Source organism: Neovison vison, chromosome 13 (genome assembly GCF_020171115.1).
Source record: "Neovison vison isolate M4711 chromosome 13, ASM_NN_V1, whole genome shotgun sequence".
In the NCBI taxonomy this organism is placed as follows: domain Eukaryota; kingdom Metazoa; phylum Chordata; class Mammalia; order Carnivora; family Mustelidae; genus Neogale; species Neogale vison.
The window spans coordinates 135105466-135128291 of NC_058103.1; the positions used below are offsets into that span (position 1 = coordinate 135105466).

General features: G+C 39.2%; 1 protein-coding gene across 7 annotated transcripts in view; it reads right to left on the bottom strand.

Annotated features, from left to right (window-relative positions):
- Positions 1-20233, bottom strand: part of MEF2A (myocyte enhancer factor 2A) — a 160421-nt gene extending 140188 nt beyond the window's left edge. For 3 of the 7 annotated variants that reach the window (XM_044229770.1, XM_044229776.1, XM_044229774.1), the window contains exon 1: positions 20111-20233. The gene's annotated coding sequence lies outside the window, so the exon portion shown is untranslated. Of the gene's footprint in view, positions 1-19177; positions 19195-19497; positions 19517-20110 lie in introns of those variants that run through there. The other 4 variants (XM_044229775.1, XM_044229777.1, XM_044229773.1 and 1 more) reach the window with 3 other exon arrangements.
- Positions 20234-22826: the final 2593 nt, after the last annotated feature.

Below are 22826 nucleotides of genomic sequence, written 5' to 3' on the forward strand. Positions count from 1 at the left end.
AATAGAACATCAGGCAACACTAAAAACTGGGCAATGCTAAAAACAAACCACTTAATAGATACAAACATGGATGAATCGCAAAAACATTTTGGTGAAGAGGTTAAAAAAGCCAGACACTAGTATCATTTAATATCTGACACTAAAACTGAAAAAGAAAAAGATACTACTGGGGCGCCTGGGTGGCTCAGTGAGTTAAGCCGCTGCCTTCGGCTCAGGTCATGATCTCAGGGTCCTGGGATCGAGTCCCACATCGGGCTCTCTACTCGGCAGGGAGCCTGCTTCCTCCTCTCTCTCTCTCTCTGCCTGCCTCTCTACCTACTTGTGGTCTCTCTCTGTCAAATAAATAAATAAAATCTTTAAAAAAAAAAAAAGAAAGAAAGAAAAAGATACTACTAAGGCTTAAAAAATAGATTTTTAAACAAATAGATAGTAAGTCACAAGAAACAATAAGTCAGTAAAACTTTACAGAAGCAAGCATTTAAGGAAGAAAAAGATTTTAAGCACACATGAAACTAGGGACTGTTCCAATTAGAGGAGCTAAGAAAGAAAGATGACACAAATTTGAGTAGGTGTGAACAAAAAGAGCAAAGCAGAATGTAGGATGGACAGATGGGCAGAACACAATTATGCACTACCTTGAAAATACACAAGCATTTGAATTTAATAAGACAAAAAATGCAAAGATAAGAGAAAGGCAAGACTATCCTCTCAAATGGGATAATGCACAATTCTAGCCCCAGGGCTAATAAGGTTAAAAAGCTGGATTCACATACAATCCCCACTAAAACACAACGTGTTACATTCTTAGCTAGTGGACTAAGAAAGTAGCATTGTGTCTTAATGTAATAGTATACTAATGCCAAGAAATGCCGATCTTCCCCCATGCCCTTCCACCTTCAACTAGATCTCCCAAACTACCCATGAGAACCAAAATACCTCTTCACAAAGCTTCTGCTCTTTTTAAAAAGTAAAGAAGAAAATAGCCTGAGAAATAATACACCATACAATTCACCCATTTAAAGTATACACTTGAATGTTTTATATTCAAATGAAATGTGCAACCACTACCACAATCTAATTCCAGAACATTTTCATCACCCTAAAAGAAACCCAGTACTTATTAGTAGTCACTACCCATTCCTCATCTCCACTCACATCTGGAGCATCTACTTTGTCTCAGAGAGATTTGCCTATTTTGTACACTTTGGATAAACTAAACCATACAATATATGGGTTTTTGTTGGCTGACTTATTTCACACAACAATATTTTCTAGATCCTTCCACTTTGTGCCATGTATCCATATGTCATTCCTTTTTAGTGCCAAATAATATTCTATTGTATGGAAATACCACATTTTATTTATACATTCATCAGTTGATGGACATTTGGGTTATTTCCACTTTTTACCTATTATAAAACTATGAACATCAGTATACAAGTTTCTGAGTGGACATGTATTCATTTCTAGCTTTTGGTCTTATATTAAAAAAAATTGTCTTCAGATTTTCTTTTCTATAACCTCATTTCATTACCACATACAACACCTACCCACAGTGATACATATACCTGTTGTTATGTCACAGGTATAAATTAGACATTTTAAGTAAATTAGTAGGATCTATTTTATTCTTCCAAATAATTTAACAATCCCCTCAATCAACAATCAGCAAGATTACTGATAGTTTTCACAGTATTTAATATTTATTACAAGTTATGATGATGCTATCATTCTTCAAGTGAGGATGTGACCACTGAAATGCTGAAGTTCCATTATTCTACCCCTCAACCTGACCTTAAGGACTAATACTCCCAGTATTCCTTCTCAGACATATAGTTACTGGAACCAATAGCCTCAACTACCCAAATTCCAAAAACAAGGGGCACATTTTGTCCACACACCAAAAAAAACAAAAAAAGTTTGAAGATGGGCACACTTCAAAATGTGACACTAAGCACCTAACATAATGGCCAAACATACACCACTTTGGTTAAACAGTCAGGTAAACTGGCAGTGTGTCAAACAGATGTTCATATTAATAAGGATGTTAACCAGAATCTAGAAAGGCCTAGACATTGTATTCATGATATTCTGCAACTTCCTATAGTTTTGAACTGGAAGAGGCCTTAGAAAGGCCTTTTTAGGGACACAAATTCTCAAACTTATAGAAATGAAATGGAATCCAGAACTAAAATCCAGACTACCAATTTAATCTACTAAAATAGGGTTCTACTTAAAACAACAACAAAGACACATGAATAAATGGAAAGGAAGAAATCCAGAAGAAAAGGGTGAAATACACAAAGTGAATTATGAGATACAAACTTCCAGTTACAAAACAAATAAGTCACAGAGATGAAAAGTACAGGGAATAAGATATCAAGAAGATGGTAGTAACATTGTTTGGTGACAGGGACTACATTTATCACAGTGAACACTGAGTAATGTATAGAATTGCTTAACCATTATATTGCACAGCTGATGCTAACACTGTATGTGAATTATACTTCAAATAAATAAAGTTTCCAGTGAAGAAAGAAAGGGGCGGGGCGGGGGGGAGGAAGGAATCCGAAAGGTCTCAAAGTTATCTCAGAAGATGAATACCGTAACTTATGATTTCCCTTGCAAGTTATCTGATACTTCTACAGTGCCTGAATCTGATGCCTCTTTCTTAAGTAAAAGAGAACTGGAAAGAGTTAAAACTACTGCCCTAAGAACTGCACATTATCCACTACCTGTTATATCTACAACATATCCTAGGACAGTTGTGGCAATTATAAGTTACTATAACACTTTACTTCTTTGTTAAGTGGATCCATGATTGCACATGTGTCAAAATTTCATCTCACAGCAGAAGAAAGTTTAAGAAATACTGAGCTAGATCAGCAGGGGTAGAGATGTCTTAAAGTCATCTTTTTAAAACCTTATTAGCTCAGTCCAAATCCTAGATTTTTGCACTTTACAGTCATTGAGAGACACCAATTTAAAGATTCACTTATATTTACCAAGAAAAACTAACACACAAGCATAGATGCCTTCAATGCAGTGTGCATGGGTCTACAGCCTTTAGTATAAGGTCAAACATGGTAACTATGATAAGACAGACACAAAGTAGTACTGGATTTCAAAATGAAAAACTTCCAATTGGAAGGAATCCATTTTTTATGGAGAGCACAGCACCTGGTGTGGCCTGGGAGAGGAGACGAAGAAGTGGAATAGAGAGAATGAAAAAAGGATAATCTATCTTTATTCATGCCTTCCACATAAAAGATATGTATGCCCTATAATACCCTTCAAACAATCAAATTAACGAATGAGCCTAACAGGATGCTTTTTAAAAAGTGGTGCTGGAGTATCCTTTAAGGAACTAAGTTTTATTAATAAGAAAGGACATACATACAATCCTCCTTATTTTGTATGGGCATATTAAGGAAGGCACTGGTCACTTCCAAGCTTAAAAACTTTCAATAGTTCTTCCTTACCTGAAGAACAAACTACTCAAGGTACTCTACAATCTGTCCTCAAACTCTTTCCCACTTTACTCCTCCAATCTGGCCAAACTTGTGTCCATTACATACTTCTCACTTTGCTGTTTTAGTTCCTTTGCTCCAACTGTAGTCTCTATGTGGAATATCGTCACCATCTGACAATTAACTCGACATTCAATTCAAATACCAACTACTTCAAGTAGCAGCCCCTTATCACTTCTGAACTCTCCTTCCCTGAGCTCCCCTAATCTGTTCATTATGTCTAAGATTTACACATCACTTGGTAATTAGTATAACACAGTAATTAAAAAGGATTTTACCCTCCCCAACCCATTACCTCATAGAAGCAAAGAGATATATCTCATAGGTGTTTTTATTTCAGAACTAATAATATAGAAACAATAGCAAAAGCACTGAGAATACATAAGGGATAGTTCAAAAGAGGGAGTAAGGGAGCAGAGCCATGGACATTGCTTTGGAACTACCATACTTAGCAGTCAAAAGAAAAACGGGAGGACAATAAAAAGAAAATATATAAGCAGCTTCTCAAGTCATTATTTAAGACTTTTTAAACCTATGGAAACAGAAATAAAGCTTACAAATGAGGATCCAGAGACAGCTAGGGACAGGTACTGATTAACTTTTAAATACCATTAGAGAGAATTCCAAAGATCATTGATAGCAAAAAAACTTAATTTATATTATGAAAGATTTCTGATGTTTGAAATCAATATACCTTTCTACCCTGGTTGGTATTTTTATTTTTTAAAATGTACAGTGACTAGTTTAAAAAAGTCAACTTCTACTCCAACAATCTAAAACACTGACAAGAAAACTTGTTAATTTTAGGGAAAGAAATGTTTAAGACCATAAATACTTTAAACGATTAAATTCTAGAGCCAAGCATAAAGAACTTCCACACATAATTCCAACTTCATGTTAAATTTCTTATGTTAACAAGACAGAAAAAAGCAAAAAAGAACCAATTAAATCAACTACAGTAAACAGCTTTAGTGCCATCTAATTAAACATAATAATGAGTGTGCAGCCAAGGAGTAACACCACACCTACTATTTATTGTAATCAAAAGAGAATTGTCAAGATCATAAAATAAAATGGAGAAAACTAAAAGAGAATAGCGAAGGAATGAAAAGAGGTATACGTAGTTCAATTTTCGAAGAAATTAACATCTATCAAATCAATTCCCAAGTTTAAAAGTTATTTTTTCTAAAAAGTTCACATACTACATTGCCATTGGAATGCACAAGTACCAAGAAGCCCCTGGCTAAAGATAAGTCTATAATTCATTCATGTTATAATAAAACCAAGGCATTTCCAATATACAGTCTAGAAAAAAAAACTTTAGAATAACTTTGCTTTACAAAACAAAACAAAACAAAAAATCCCACTTAAGACTCTTGCAATAACCCAGAAACTGCACTTGCATTCTACAAGAATGAAGTAAGAGTATGTAAATTTAAGTAATTTCTCCTACAAGCTATTTTCTGGAGTCTCCAAGCTCACCCATGGAGGCTGAATGCCTATGTCTCTTCCTAACTAAAGGCTCTGTAGCATTAAGAGTGTAATTCTGTATTCCTGCTCGCTCCCCCTAAAAGTAAAGACTTCCGTGGGGACAATGGTGATGGTATATATATCTAAGTAACTCTGAAAATATTCCCCCAAACCATATAAAAAAAACAAGGCAGGAGAAGGAAATTCTACACAAAACCATGCTTTCAGCATAGCCTTGAAGACAAAGAATGCTGATACTGCAGAACAAACATGAGTGAAATCAGAAAAATCAAATCCTAGCAACTGATCTCTCAGGCTGTCACTCCACCCCTACTAGAACACAGACATGGTGGCAAGGAGACTAGCAAAGGAGCACCAGGGTCATTTGCAATGACCATGAAAACTAAGAAATCTGAATATACTGGAAAAGTATATTCAGTCTGGGCAGATCAGAACACTGACGCCACGTAAAAAAGTTCAAAGTGGGCGCCTGGGTGGCTCAGTGGGTTAAGCCGCTGCCTTCGGCTCAGGTCATGATCTCAGGGTCCTGGGATCGAGTCCCGCATCGGGCTCTCTGCTCAGCAGGGAGCCTGCTTCCTCCTCTCTCTCTCTCTCTGCCTGCCTCTCTGCCTACTTGTGATCTCTCTCTGTCAAATAAATAAATAAAATCTTTAAAAAAAAAAAAAGTTCAAAGTTCTGGTGATTTAAAGGAACAGGTGCCATTTAAGGCAAGAGCTGCTACAAAGAGGGACACAACTTTGAAACACATAGCTTCTGGGGGAGAAAATGGGAAAAAGGAAGGGAAGAGTGTCCTTTTACAACAGGATAGTAAAGGGAAAAGGAAAAAGGATAAAATTAAGGTCTTGCAAGACCAAAAATTGGAATTCTCACAATCCTTCTCCAACCATTAAAACCAAAACCACCGAACAGGACTGTTCCTTACTGACAGAAGAGGGCACCATTAAACTAGGAATACTGTAAAACACCCCAATACCATAAAAATGAACAAAAGAAAAGCGAAATCCAGAAAATCAGGAAACTGAATCTGACAAATACCAATACTCCAAATAGAATTAAGGATATTCAGACAATGCATTTAAGGATACAAAAATCACTCTGAATCAGAAACTCAAAAACTAAAAACAAAAATGGACAAAATACAAAGAGAAACTTTAAAAGGTGAGTCAATTTTAAAAAAGAAATGGAAAAAATAAAAAAATTATTACAGAAATGCAGAATAAATTACAAGGAATCCAAGAGAGAATGAACTCAAATGAAAATGAGCTACCACAGTCTACCATAAGAGCTATGAGCCACATCCATCCACATTTGGTGTTACTGTTTCATCTGATTTCAGGGAACTATCTATCCACCACTTCATAACCACTCACAAGCCACAACCCTTCCAACACTCATATAAGGAAACTTCAGCTCTTTTCCATAGTAAAGTGCCATATTTACTATGCATGACTTAAACATTCAACATGTTTAAAACTATGTTGTTATTTTAAATATATTAGGTCCCTCTTTTTAATGTGTCACTGACAAAGTTTTTGAGTATTATTTCCCTAATTCCCATGAACCCTGTGGTTTTTACTGTATGACTTTGCATAACATTAGATTTTTAGGAATATATATACTGGGTCATAGTAGAAGTGACTGTAGAAGTGTTATGTGTGGGGTTATTAGTTCATGCATATATTTCTTAGCTCTGCTGAAAGGCAGACAGTGACACCCCAATAGCAATGAACATACCTAGCACCCAGACCTCAGATTCTTTTTTTTTTTTAAAGATTTTATTTATTTATTTGACAGAGAGAGATTACAAGTAGGCAGAGAGGCAGGCAGAGAGAGAGGAGGAAGCAGGCTCCCCGCTGAGCAGGGAGCCCGATGCGGGACTCGATCCCAGGACCCTGAGATCATGACCTGAGCCGAAGGCAGCGGCTTAAACCACTGAGCCACCCAGGCGCCCCCAGACCTCAGATTCTTAATGTCATCTTCCCATAAAAGGGTCAGGGCTCTTTGGAAAAGAGGATAATTCCAGAGCTGGGACAGGTAAAATATAAATGAACCTGGAGTTTCCTGTAGTACCAGAAAGTAGGGAAGTTCTTGAAAAAAAGACAAAGATATGTCAAAAGGACACCACAAGAGTCAAACAGGAGGGGATTTCAATGGCTAAAGCTGGATAATTTGAGCAATAAAATAAATAATGATAGCATCAAATTATAGCCTACAAAATTACCTCTGAATCTATACTGACATAAATAACTGAAAAAAATAAATGAGAGAGAAATGACAGCTTTTCAAAACAGAGGCATTTCAATTGGTAAATGAGAAAGGAACCAAAAAATCTACAAAATTGCTATTAGGTAACTACTACAGTAATACAGATATCCCCCACTTTTTGGAAGTTCACATTAAGCAAGTTCACTTTCATTATGGAAGACCCACAATAGTACCTGTTTTCTAACTGAAAGAAATATGAAAAGGATTTTTACTTTTAAGAAAAAAAGGCAAAAAGAGGGAGGGGGAAGGGAAGGGAAAGGGCAGAAATAGAGTTCAGCTTCTATTTTCCAAGGAGCCATTACAGAGGCAGCACACACCCTGAGCAGCAGCACCAAGAGCCTTCCTGGGTAACTACACAGCACCTCACTGTAATCTCAAGCTGCCATAGCTTGGATTTTTGTTTGTGACTATCTGTGCTTTATCTCAATTTAGTGTGTGTGTCCAATAACATGATGTGTCTCAGGTATCAGAAAAGCCTAAAGAGGTTATTTTTTTAGTCAAAAACCTCAAAAACTTCCCATATAAATTAACAGTAATCGCTTCTTTACACCAGTGCAGCTTTTGGAAGGTTTCACAGGAAAACTCTATTATCAGATAGTGAAGAAAGTCTGGAATTGTTGCAGGTTAAGTTCCACCCATGAATGCTAAAAACAAGTGAAAGTTTGAGAAGAAACAGGAAATTAACATACTCTCAAAGTATCTCCAAAATAGTTATCATTTTCCAAGAGAAAACCTGTCACTTTACAATGCTGAAACCAGCAGAGACCACCTTAATTAAATACTGAAGATTAACACCACCAGTAATAAGATATTGACATCATGTTATCCTGATATAAAATGTACCTCTTGATATGCTACCATTACTTCAATGGTGTTACTGCCAAAAATGCAAATTCCAAGTTAATGGTAAGAAAGCATCAGAGAAATTCAAATCGGAAGATATTCTATAAAATAACGACCAGTACTCCTCAAAAGCATCCAGGTCAGAAGGACATGAAAAGAATGAATTAATATCACAGATGTGAGGAGACTGTACAACAAATAAGTGCAAGGTGGATCCTGGGCTGGATCCTAAACCAAAAAAAAAAAAAAGTCATTAGGAAAAAAAACTGATGAAGTGCAAATAAGATATTTAGTTTATAGTATGTTAATGTTAATTTCCTGGGTTTGATTATTATATCACAGTGGTCCAACATTAGGGGGAACAATCTATACCATTTTTGCAACTTTTCTCTAACATTATTCCACAATAATTGTTTTAAGTGATTTTTAAAAAAAAAAGAATACTCACAAAATAATTAGTCTAGTTTTTACAAAAATTTACTAAGTAAATTATAATTCCTATGGCAATTCAAAATATAATTCATCAATGACATGGCATCACTTTGTTCCAGCATTAATATCCAATTCATTATATGGAAAGAACAGATAAATTCTGCAATGTGATTATTTGTTGAGATGTAAACTGCAGAAGGATATGCAAATATGATGTCATTTTGAAAGCTTTAAAACATGAAAAACACTGTATGTTATTTAGCAATATATATGCTCTTTAAAAAATGAATAGGAAAGATAAATCCTTATTTAAGATAACGATTACCTCTGCAGAAGAAAAAAGGGCAAGAGGATTGAGAAAGATCCGTGACATTCATCCTGCTAGTATTCATTACATTATTCACTCTAATTTTTGTATGCCAGTATGTTTCATAATTTTTAGCTACACTGAGAACCACTGATATTTTTAGCTATCTGGGGCAACAGTCTCACGCTTTGTTTACCAAAAAAAAGTTTTCGTTGTTGTGGGGTTTGTTTTGTTTAACAAGACAATCTTACTAAGAAGATCATATTTGAAATTTTTCATTTCTATTTTCCAAACCAAACAATGTAAACCTTAAGATCATCTGAAATAGGGTCCTCTGCGTTAGGGCAGACATATCCTTTGGCTTTTTTTTTTATAGATGTATATACAGATCCTCTTTGTTTTGAGATCACTTCATACCTTCACTTCCATGGCCAAATCCCAAGGCCCTGTCATTCCAGGAAGTCTCCCACTTCTGACTACACCTTTTTATCCTTCCAGGCACTCTCTCACGAGTACACTCATCCTAGTCCTCTCACACCTGCTCTTCCTCCTATGCTTCCTATTTCAGTAAACTACCCATTTATTCCCTCAGTTGTCCAAGCCATACACCTAATCATCACTCTTAACTTTCTCTTTCACCTTCCATATGCCCTCTATCACTGAACGCTTTCATTCTACCTCTTATATCTCTCTCAAACCCACCTATTTCTTCTATCCTCATCCTACACCACAGTCCAAGCCACCTTACCTCTTTTAACTAATTTGCTGTAACACCCTCCTAATTATTCTTCCTGCCTACCACTTTTAACTCTCTCCAAAGAATTCTCCACAGTGCAATCAGTATTATCTTTTTAATTAATTTCCTCCCAGTGTTAAGATACTTTGATTTTCCTTAGGATGAAGTTCAAATTCCTTAATACAGCTTAAGAGCTCTTCATAATCTGGCCCCAATTTATGTCTTTAGCCCCTTCTTTCACTACTCCTATGGTACTTGCATGAGCCATCAATACCGTACTACTCAGTTTCTCCAAGCAATCCAAACTCTCCAAGTGTATCTCCTGTCCTTAACACAGGTCTGGTCAACTACCTCCCCTCTTCACAAAGCTAAGTCCTCTTGAGGTTTCAAACTAAACTAAAGGTGTCACTTCTCTGGGATAAATTTACCCAGCCTCCCTGAAACTGGGTTAATTGCCCCTTCTATATGTTCCTATATACATCAAGCATGTAGCAAAGTGGATAATAAACACATATATGTCCACACTCCCACCTGACTATGAAAGCCAAGCCTGTTCACTGTGTTCCTCATTACTGAGGCCAATGGACTGAATGAATAAAGTAATAAAGACCAAACTGCAAAATAAATTGCCAAAAACACAATACTTACAAAGATAATTCCTGGCCCAGGTGCACAATACTCTTTCCACTATACTTTGTGGCACTTAATTTTATGTTCATAAACAACTCAGTGTTAATTAGGTATAAGGCATGTAATACAGAGTTTAAAAGGATCTAGATATCACCTCATTTTACAATTAAAGAGATGCCCAGAAAGGCTATTACCTGCTGAAGAACAAAACACTGTTAAACAACAATGCCAACATTAGGTATTTTGATGTTCTTTAATTATATATTTTAATCTCAAGGAATTAAGTTTTTAAAATTTTAAAATCGTTGGGACGCTTGGGTGGCGCAGTTGGTTGGACGACTGCCTCCGGCTCAGGGCGTGATCCTGGAGTCCCGGGATCGAGTCCCACATCAGGCTCCCAGCTCCATGGGGAGTCTGCTTCGCTCTCTGACCTTCTCCTCGCTCATTTCTCTCTCACTGTCTCTCTCTCTCAAATAAATAAAATAAAATCTTTAAAAAAAAAAAATAAATAAAATAAAATAAAATTTTAAAATCGTGAAAAACTTTAAAGTCTTTCATTTCTTCTAAGATAGCAGTGTTATTAAAAACAGAACAAATGAATCACCAATTCACTTAAAAAAGTTTCTACAAAATTACCTAGAATGTTATAACAAATATAAGAATATTTAATTATGGTGTAAGAGTAATAAAGATAATCTGAGTCATTATTATAATTATATAAGCAACACATGGATATCAACAGTGTTCAAGGCACTGTGGAACACATTCACTGAATATACAAAGAGATATAAAACAGGATTCCTAAATCCCAAGAAGTATACAATATGTTTAGGAAAACAAAAAACAACTATTACAGAATTAAAATAGAAAAATGAGGTGAAAGGAATCACTTAAATTATTAACACTTTCAAAGGAAAAGACTTTCTTCTAAGGAGTTTCAGAAATGTGAAGAGAAATCTATTGCCTGAGAAATCAGCATAAACTCTGTATAGGGTTGGTCAGCTGACAAAGTTCTAAAACAATGAGAGTCCACTAGCAAGGAGCTTACCAATGGCCCAGTTCTTGGTTTCTAAATAGTCTTACCCAGTAAGAGAAACCAGGACTCCTTGTAGAAATGGCTGATTCTAGGACAGCAGCAGGAAAAACAGATGATGAGCCTGGAATATATTATTGTCCCCCAAGTAAGGAAGTGCTCCAAACACGACAGAAACATGTCAAAGCAATCAATGAGTAAACTGAAGGATTTCTCACTGGCCAAATCAGAATTAACTTGGAACTGATAGTAATCAAATCTAATCTGCTTAATAAAAAAGAATCTATGAATTTATATTAAGTAAGCAAATGGAAAGTAAAAGCTCTTCTTCACAATAGATTGCCAACTATTAAATGCCGAAGAATAGCTAGACAAACACCATTTTGGAACCACTGTGTAATAATGGACTCAGGCAAGAATTAGCAATGAATGCTAAAACCATTATGTGAACATTTTTGGGAGGACAAAGTATTTACACAGTGTGAAAGTGCCTCCCCACAGATTATTCAATAATAACAATGAGGCAATGATAACTTTTATATGGAGAAAACTGGCAGGCAAACCTTAACTAAGTGATCCAAGTAAACATCACCAACAAAGGGTCAAACAAACATCATACTGCCCCCGATGTGCTGCACTGAGAGATATATCATCACTTATTTGGTTGTCCCGCCAGAAATGCATAACCTGTATCTAACAACAATGAAGCAATATGACAAACTCAAACTGATGGATATCTACAAAACAAAGGACCTATACTCTTCAAAACTATTAATGTCAGGAAAAAGAAAAGGTTGAAGGACTGTTTCAGATTAAAAGAGACAGAAGATACGAAGACTAAAATGCAATAGATAATACTGTATTAGAAAACATGCTATTAAAAGATATTGGCACAACTGAAGAAACTTCAATATAAACTATACACTAAATCATAGTACCAATATTAAATTTCTTGAATCCATCATACTGTGGTTATATAAGATAAAATATATACCAACTGAAGCATTTAAGGGTTAAGGATCACGATGTGTGCACTGTACTCACAAATGGTTCATTAACAAAAATAATCATAACAGGAAAAGGAAGAAAAGGGAAGAGGGGGAGAAGAGGAGGAATGAGAGAAGGAAAAAAGAGACCAATAGAGTGAATTCCTGCTATTACAACAAATGTTTAGTTCAATGACATTATATAATATGCTTAATACGTGGTTTCCTTGTTAGCAAAATACACAGTGCATTAATGCAGCATTTCCATCCATTCCCTGTATGCATCTAGAATGTTTTGCCTCAAATGATTTGCCCCTGATTTTAACTGAATAAACTTGCATCTTTGGCATACTCCAGAAGATGTAATCAAGGAGCTTCAAACTATAAATAAAACAAAATAGTAATATCTATTTTCAGGCTTTAGGGCCACTCTGCAAATACAAAAAAAAAAAAAAATGATAAAGCAATTGTGCTATACATTAACAATCCATGTATACAGGTGGACCAGTATATGAGAGTTCACTATACTTTCCTGTTAGTTTTTTCCAAAACCAAAATGTTTAAAAAGAAAACAAAAGAAAACAAAAAAACCCTGCCATATTGAAATGTTACTTTTGGGAACAGAGCCATTTATGAAAAACAAAATCTTAACTCCCAGATTCTTTTCTCCTTTTCCCTTCATAATCCATATCAAATTAAGTTTTAAAACCATTATTATAAAGATTTTCAGTATTAAGATAAGCATTTTGCCAAAGTAGTCCTCAAATCTTTTAAAAAGCCCATATGCAAGTCAGCTGTGCAGAATGTGGAATGATTTTCACTATTACAAATAGTGGTTAAGTTTCTAATGTTGGCCACAAAAGCTCTTTGATAAATCTTCATTAGCAATACAGTTGAACTGGTATTGTATTTCATGTATATTGTGTTATATTGCACACCCCCTAGCCTTTCTGAAATAAGGTGAAAGGATAAACTGAAGGGAGGGAATGCTGGTTGGTAAGGAACAACCAGTAACCAATTATAATTTCTAACACTATTTTTACTAAGTTATGCATTTGAAATTGGAAATATAGCCCTCAGACAAGATGGCTACTCACTGCCCAGGAAGAAGACAAAATGGAATCTCAGGAAATGCCAATGGGCTAAACAGCTCTGACATTTCTGCCCTGACCCAGAATGCTGAGATGTTAATATATATAGAATACGCATAAGGCAGTATTTTAAAGTCTGAAAAATACCTTTATAATTTTTAAAGTCTGATTTGGATAAACTGATTTGTTTGGTCATTTAATTGATTAAGAAATCATCATCCACTCAACATTTACTGGGCATTCACTATGCACTATGACAGACCAGTATGTACTAAGCATATACGAAGAACAAAACAGTCTTTGACATAGGAACTCTGAATAGCTGAAGAAAATGACATCAATTACAATCCTTTAAATATTCTAAAAAGGGAATTACTCTTCAAATAGTGTCTGTATCAAGAGCAAGGGAGACAAGTTTTGTCTAGACTAAAATTGCTATTATACATGACACCTGAGCTACAACTTAAAGGTAAGAGAATTCCAATCTCTGGCAAAAACATGAACAAAAATACAGAAGCACTAATTCAAATATTCTGTCTTCTGCCTGTCAGGCAACGAGTTAATACCTGGGGAGACAGTTATCAACAAGACAGACACTGCCTCTGCCTTCACAGAGTTTACATTCAGGTTACGGGAAAAGACAATAAATAAGCTATAACTAAACAAATAACATGTGTACAAATTATATTATGTGTCTTGAAGGAGATAAAATGTACGAGAGACTAACTAATAAGGTATAACATTTAAAAAGGATGGCTGGAGTGACAAAATGAGATTTGGGTCAAGTTCCACAGGGTTAGGCCAGCCACCCTTATGAAAAGCACCTTAACCAGGCAGTGCAAAAAGTACAAAAGACCCTGAAATAAGAAAGGATGCAAAAAATTTAAAGAATAGTAAGAGCACTGTGCGACTGGCGTACAATAAGTGAGAAGAATAAGGAGAAGTAGAAAGATTATTCAGGACCATTCAGGAGAAGTACAGACTATTTCAAGAGGAATGGGAAGTCACTGGAAGATTTTAAGCAAAGAACATGATTTAGGATCCTAAAATGATCCCTAGGGCAGCTCTATGAAGAACAGACTTCTGAGGAGCAAGAAAAGAACAAGCCCAGTCAGGAAGCTACTGCAGCAACTCATGTAAGAGATAATGCCTTGCAATAAAGAGGTGGCAGTGAAGACGAAGCGGTGGACTGGCTCAGGATAAATTCTGAAGGACAAGGGAAGGTGTGGATGGATTGGATTGGAGAGGAAAGAAAAAGAATCCAGAGTGGTATCTTTGAGTTTTTGGCATGAGTACTGCCATTCATTGCAAGGGGGAAGGGCCAGTGAGGACAGAGAGTTTGGGGATAGGAGGGAGGAAGAAGGTTGGGGGAGAGAAATAAATAGCTATATTTCAGTCATATGGCTAATACTATGTTTGAGATTCCAACTAGATTTCCGAGTGGGTATCAAGCTCGGGAAAATTCTGGGCTAAAAAAATAAAAGTGGGAGTCATCAGCCTGAAAATACATGGCATTTTTCAGGGACCAGCAAACAGCTGGCCTTAACTGGGTCATAGAAACTGAAGGGTAATGGCTGACAATGAGCCTGAAGAGATCAGATAGAATCATATAAAGTGAACCATGACTAATAACAGCAATAGCAGAAGCAACAGTGACAGTAATAGTAAGGGAAAAAAATACTGTATTTTAGGTACCAAGCACTATTCTAAAAGCTTTATAACATACATCTCATTTAATCCTCTCAACAACTCTATGAAAAAAAATAATACTATAATCACTATTTTATACACCAAGCCTCAAGAAGACTGAGAAATTGCCGAAGAACACAAAGTGCCAGAGTGGGTATTCTAGTTTAGGCAATCTTGATTATAGAGGCTAATCTCTTATTCCTTAAATGACTGCCTCTCTACTGATTTTATGTCTTCAATGTTCTCCTTAAAAGAATGATATTTACATGTGAATTTTAGAAATACAGTTCCAGTCTCCATGTAAAAGGTGAAATGCTAGGGGTTAAGAGGTGAGACAAGCAAACTCAGTATTAGTAAAAGCAAGAGCACCTTGTTTTACTAAGCCAACAGTTACAAGTTATTTCACAGGTTAAGAGTATCTCTTTGTTCCAACAGTCACAAATCATACCTCACAACTAATCCAAGTTAACATGTATAACATGCTGCTTGTAACAAAAATAACCTGATAAAAAGGTCTAGCTTATACAGTATAAATTTACCACCTACTACCAAAATATTTCTCAAAACATACTGATGGTTGAGTTCTTTTTTAAGTTCATAAAGTTTATATTTTTGTATACAGAAGAAAATAAAATTAGTACTGACTCAAGACAACCATAAAAAGATGTGCCTTCGTTGATATTTATTAAAAGTCTGATCAACTAGTGTCTGTTTTTCATCCAGGTTAAAAATTCCTCTGGTTTTCAGCATCATCAGTTATTAAACTAACAAAGTAAATTATCTTCTGTCATACACCAATGTTCAAATATTTGGTATTTTATCCACCTCGCAAATTTTTTTCTAAACTTATAAGCTTGTGATTTCATTGAGTGATTACTAAGACAACCCAGTATTAAATAATATATTAAATTTAGTAAATATCAACTGAGTTCAGTAAGTGCAAGTAATTATTAAAACCGGTAAATAACAAACATCTGTATAAAAACAATATTTATTAAACAAGTGTCAACATATATGCTATGCATGAGACTAATGGGCTTATACTCTTTATAATAAACTGGCACAGAGTCCATTAATGACACAGATAAAGCATACACAGACAAAATCATTTCATTTCATACAGCAGTAAAATGACATATAAAAGCTTAAAGATTACCCACTAAAGAAGAGCTATTTTAAAAATATACCTATATTCCAGACAGGCAATAAAAACATTTTTCTGTCTTCAAATTTTAAATACTGTATGTTGAAAACAACTCCCACAGATAATTTCTAAAAGACATTTTTCACTGAAGAGTAGGGAAAATACTTATATTTAACTCTAATTATTTTTTAAGATTTTATTTATTTTTCTAACAGAGAAAGAGATCACAAGTGGGCAGAGAGGCAGAGACAGAGAGGGGAAGCAGGCTCCACACTGAACAGAGAGCCCGATGCAGGACTCGATCCCAGGACCCTGAGATCATGACCTGAGCAGAAGGCAGAGGCTTAACCCACTGAGCCACCCAGGCGCCCCTTAACTCTAATTTTTTTAAATATTTGGAGAAACTTTTGGAGGTTACCATCAATGACTGCAGATCAAAAACCTCATACAGAACAGCCAAATAAACATTTTATGTATAATGTGATAATGCATTTAAAGTGCTGGTAGTTTTACACCCAAAAAAAATATATGAGCATTCTCCTGTATTATATATTATATGAAGTCCTTTTGGTCACAGACACTATACTTTCAGGTACTGGGCAGAGTATGTATATAGTCTTCAAAGGAAATAAGGGAATGTATAGAAAAATAGATATATGGAGGAAGGGATGAAGGGAGATCAGGCAATATATATTTTTGTGCATTAAGCCTCAGGTAGTATGCTAGGAACTCTCACACCCATGATTTCATTTAATACTAACAATTCTATGGGGCAAGTAGTGTAATTCCTTCCCATTTTATAGATGTCTCATAACTTAATAAATGGCAGAGCTGGGATCCGAACCAAGATTTAATGACAAAGTCTTGCAAACACAGCAGGACGTGTCAAAGTGCTCTTTTGCAGGAGGTTATCTAACTGGAAGAATGATATGATTTTCCATATTTACACTTCTCTTATTACTTAAATATTAGAAGGCACTCACTTCTCAATTTATGAAGAATGTTCACAGATTTTCTTTCTAATCTCGAAAAAAGCAATACTGATCATGATCAACCCACAAAACAGTATTTTCATTGCTCTACCACTAATAAAAAAAACTTCAGCTAAACTCTGTAGCATTCCTATATACCATGAGCATGAGCATATCTCCATAAAGGAAAAAAAAGAAAAAAGGAGTATGGTGTGACTGAAAGGCAAAATATTGGAAACTGAGACTACCCATAGAAAATTCAAGACCATCATCATTGTATGTTAGACTAAATTTCTCTGCCAGACTTGTAAGCAACAAAGAAGAATAAAAGGTAGCTTTCTAAAATCTGACTGACAAGCATGCTACTTCCCCAAAACAAGCTGGCTTACAGTTTCCTTCTCATAAATCAGAACACAAATCTATTGAAAATTTTAACTGAAATATTTCAAATTTCAAAATCATGTTCTAATAAAAAACACTTCCATGACTACTTAACCACCCTCAAAATACACTGATTTCTCTCTTGATAACCAATAAGCAACGCTGCTATTGCTTGAATATAAAATTAATATTAACCTGTATTGCATTCTTAAAAAAAAATACAAAGCTATAATGCAATTGCCTTGAAAAATAAAACATCACCACTTGAAACAACTCAATATATATTTCAAAGATTATTTCCGGTTGCATTTACAAAAAACAATCGTTGACACACGCACCCACTAAAGAAACACAGAAACTCTAAGAATTTGGAAGGAGATTATTCTCAAACCATAACTCAACACCATGACGTTACAATTTCTGCGCCCCTATGAGCTACTTTCCTTTCACTGAACACCCCCTACCTCTCATACCCTCAGCATTTTAAACTTTTGCTGGTAAGTAAATTAAGGAGTTAAACATAATTTTATCACTTTTGTTCCAAGAAAAAACGTGGTTTTATATAATAATATGAATTAAATGAAATAGACATGCAAATAATTATGTTTAGAAAAGTCATTGTTACTTCACCATCCCTGACTGTTTTTTAACAAGTAAGTTTCTATTGGAAGCACTCTTCCAACAGAATTGTTAAAGACGGGGTCTGCAAAGTAAATCACTAGCTCTAGTTCTTCACAGAGTTTTATTATAACAGTATCACAACTTTATGTTCACTGAGAGTTAAAAGTGATTCCAGAATCAATTAGTGCATCATCATATAGAACTAATCTTAATATTTAGTAGGATACATGTGCTCCTTATATTTGTTATAAAGTCTAAAACTGGCATCCACTTTAATGAAAACACTTTTAACTTTTCTCCTAAAACAAAAGTTGCCGTTCACAGGAAAAACGGAACCCTCCAAAAATATACCAGAAAAAAAAAAGAACCCAAAACAAAAATGTACATACAAAACCCATTAATAGCACAACACAGTTATTTTATCCTCACTTTATAAATTCATATTAAAATAAGGGCCATTTTTGTGTTTTCATATAAAAAAAATTTTAAGCTATTTTGTTTACCTTTTCCACAGACTGTTCAAGTACTGCCAAGGTAACAGATTTTTTAAAAGTGACAACTGGAGTACTTGGCAGTTGCCAAAACAACACAGCTGGATTCTTAAAGAGAAAGTACTCTTGTGTAACGTACATCTCATTACAGTTTGAAGAACCTTCTCTTCACATAGTAATAGATGATACGAGACACAGGAAAAACGTGCTGTGCTTTAAAAAAAAAAAAAAAAAAAAAAAAAAAAAAAAAAAACCTTGAAAAAATTTAGACATTTGTTTAAAAATTCTTATACCTTTGTTAGCACATCACAGCAGGCCTTCCTAACCGCACACTAATTGTAGTACCAATCTTGTAAACTAAAATGCACGTCAACACTATACTGCACTTCTTTAACCTTCACAGGGCTTCCCTACCGGACCATAACAGTGGGCTCGCTTCGTATCCCCAGAAATCATACTTCAGGTCTGAATCACATTTTTATAGTTACACTTTCACGGGAGAGGGGGGGTGGTTTTTCTAATTCAGGGATGCTCACCTCTTCGCAACTTGTTTGCACTATCTCACCAACCAATTTAATCCTCGCTGTTCGAAGACAGAGGATTATCGAACTAAAAGGCAAAGTTTCTACCACATAAAACCTTCCCGAGAGCTGAGATCTAGCGGGACGTCAGGGCAGCCTGCTGCTCCCGCCGCAGTCCTCGCTTCCCCGCGACGTCTCCCGGCACCCGAGGGTCACCCGCAGGTGCCCCCAGCCCGGGCCGCCTCCCGGCCCGCCCCAAACACCGACCCGGCCACTGACATCTCCACACACGCGCCGAGAGTTCGGACCTAAATGTTCCGCCTGCTTCGACCAACCTTCTCCCAAAGCAGAAGTGGGGGGAACTTCTTCAAGTCCAACCACAGCGCAAAGCGGCCCCGGCACGAGGGGTCAATTCCTTTGGGGAGACCCGGGCGCGGAGAGCAGGAGGGAGGAAAGGGCCTTCGGGCGTTCCGCCCCGGAGAGGCTCCGGGCCCCCAGGGAACTCCCTCAACTTTCAAGGAGGCGTCGTCCACCACCGCCCCGCAGCCCCAAACGCGGTGCGCGCCCGGGGAGGCTCCTCACGCGGAGCCCGCGCGGCCGAGTCTCGCTCAGCCAGCCCGCGACACCGGTCAGACCCCGGGCCCGCCCTCGGGGCACCCCGCCCCCACCATCGCGGGCGCCTCGCCCCTCCGCGCCCACCCCGCGCGACCACCCCGAGCCGCCTCCCCGCACCCCACCCTCCCTGCCGCCGCGCGCCCGGGACCCCGGCCCCCTGCCAGCCGGACACCGCCCAGCCCTGCCGTCCCCGGAGCCCCGCGGGCGCCCCTCCTCGGCCGCGCCGCCCCCCGCCCCAGCGCCCCCCAGCCCCTACCCGGCCCCCTCGCCGAGACGCCGCCCCCTCTGGCACCGCCGGCCTCGCGGACCGCGCCCCGCCGACGCGGCCCTCACCGTGTCTCCGGCGCAGCTGGCGAGCGCACACACGCTGCAGCCCGGGCCAGCCACCAGCGCTCCGCGCCGCCCGGAGCCGCCTCCTTCAGCCCGGGACTCGCCGGGACATCCGCGCACGGATCCCCACACCGGGGCTATTTTTAGGAGACAGGCCCCGGCCAGACCGGAACTCGTTCCTGCCACCGCGCGTGCGCACTACGGCCGCGGTCCTCAGTGTCCCTCCGCCAGCCTCGCCTATCCCTCCCTTCCCCTCGGCTCCCTCTCTCTTTTCCCTTGAGGTTTCTGTTCACAGCTGACTTATCCTCTTGGTGGGTCCTAGAGTGCTTGGGATGGGAAAGACGAAGGTGCGGGCAAAGAGTGTCACAGTGGAAGCAAAGCGCTACTCCACAAGGACGCGAGGGGCGGACTATGTTTTTCCGGGTGGGTGAGGAGACGGATCACCCGGCACAGGAAGGAGATGACGGCGGTTTGGCGCCGGGGCTACAGGCTGGAGCTCGCTTCCCTCTGAAGGACCGTGTTCTCCTGGAAGGGATACTGGTCACTTGATGAGGGCCTAGGCGCCTCCCAGGGCGGGGCGGCCCGGCGGCGTCGCGCCGTGCAGCCCCAGCCTCCCCCGCCGCTACCTCCCGGACCAGCCCGCTGGGGCCGGGACCGGGAGCGGCTTTAGTGACGCGGCGCGCGGCAAATCGCCGCGCGTGGCCGCCGGCTCCAGCCAACCCGGGACACTGAGGGGCGGGGCTCCGGGGGCGGGGCCCGGGCTCCCGGGCGCGAGTTCGACAGACGCCCGGAGTCCGGTGCCAGGCGCAGTCCTTCGACCGGCCCAGACACCTCCTGCCGAGCTCGTGGGGCCGCGGCCAGCTTCCTTCTCCCCCAACCCCCGCCCTCCGGCCACGCCGGCCCCCCGCAGACCTCTGCTCGCCACGCGCGCGCCCACGCCCTCATTGTGGTCAGGGCCGCACCTGTGCTCGCGTCTGGGCCGCCGCCCGGTCACCCTCACTGAGCAAGCACAATGGGACTGCGGTCCCTGGCGTTCCGCGGCTGCTCGGACCCGGGCCCGGAGACAGTAGGACTTGCAGGGACCTGGAGTGGGCAGCCCCTTTCAGCCGGGCGAGCCGAGCGCCCCACGTCCGGGTGGAGAGACGACCTCCTACTCTCCAGTATTTATAATAGCGAATTACTAACGGGCATAGCTATAGTATGCCTCGAGCGCCGAGCTATGGGCCGAACACTTTGCACGTGAGAGCTCTTGCATGCCTTACAACACCCCCGTGAAGTAGATTCACTTTCTATTCCCATTTTATAGAAGAGGAAAGGGAAGCTGAGCGCTAAAGTGACCCTTTGAGGTCACAGTCTAAGAGGAGAGCATTGAGGATTTGAACTCCCAATCACTCTACATACGTACGGTGGTCTTTTCTGAGGTAGGAGACATGCACTTGGGACTGCCCTTCTGTTTTGTAGGGTTATTGCTTTTGTTGACGAAGGTCATCAGGAGGTTGAGCCATTGTTGTTCCTTGCATCCTGAAGCCTGCTAACCTCAAGAGCTTCTACAGCCACACTGCCTACATCTGCACCCAGAGGTGCCTGTGCAAGGAACACAAAGCCAAATGGTTATTTTCATCGGAGGATGAGAAATTCAGTACCGCAGCACTTTGAAACAAAATGATTGGGGTGGGTGAGCAGATGTGCAGAGGCTGGGCAGAGGAACTGGGAAGTTACAAAGGAAGCTGCAGGCTCGCAGGCTTCCTCTCTCAAGGACGGGGCAAGGTACTGGGGAGAACCCATTGCAAAAGCAGCACACAGACACCAGATACTGGAAAATAAACCTGGAGCTCTGCTCAGAGTCCCATAGTATCAGTTTTCAGGAGAACCAGCAGCAAGGGCTAACGGCAAGTTTTGAAAACACATTAAAATTTGGTGTAAATCAGCGAGTCATGTGAGAATGCATATTCTTTTAACCTGCCAGAAGCTGCATAAGGAGCTGCGTTTGACTGCTCCAGGAAAATAGAAGACTTTGATACTTTTCCTTCAAAGCCGAAGGTCTGAATTGGAAGGGACAGTAAGCAATAGCTCTCTCATTCCCCCTCCTTTCTACCCTGTAAGGAGAAGAGAGGCAATGAGAACAGACTGTTCCAAAAGAGATTTTCACCCTCTCATTGCTCCAACCCATCTCCCACCCCTCTAGAATCTGACCCTCCTGGGGCACAGAAGTCTAGCTGAGACTACCCACCCCCTATCCATTCAAACGCTATTGACCACTCCAGAAAAACAGACAGAAAAGCTGGTCATGACTTCAGCCAAAGTAGAAATGGAGGGGGGGGTGGAAAATGTTTGCATCACCTAAGAGAGCACCTCTCTCCCTGCCACCTCCTGTATGTCAAAGCCCTTGTCTAAGAATTTCAGGGAATGGTAAGAAGGAAGGAAAGGAGGGAAAGAAAATGGAAGGAAGGAAGAGAAAGTATAGAATTCCAGAGCACAGCTATTGTAAAATACATTAGCAAAACATAATCACTGTTTTTTGAGATTAAAATAACCAATTTTAGAAAATCATTGCAGCTCCTATTCAGGTCTCAAAAGCATGTACGTGAAGTTCAGTGTCTCTAGCAACTTCCAGCACTCACCTTGGCATAGATCATGTGCAGAACACTTGTGTATGTCACTGGCTTGGAGGGAACTTGTGAGAAGCAATGTCTTTCAGTCCCCCAACTCTTTCCAGCCT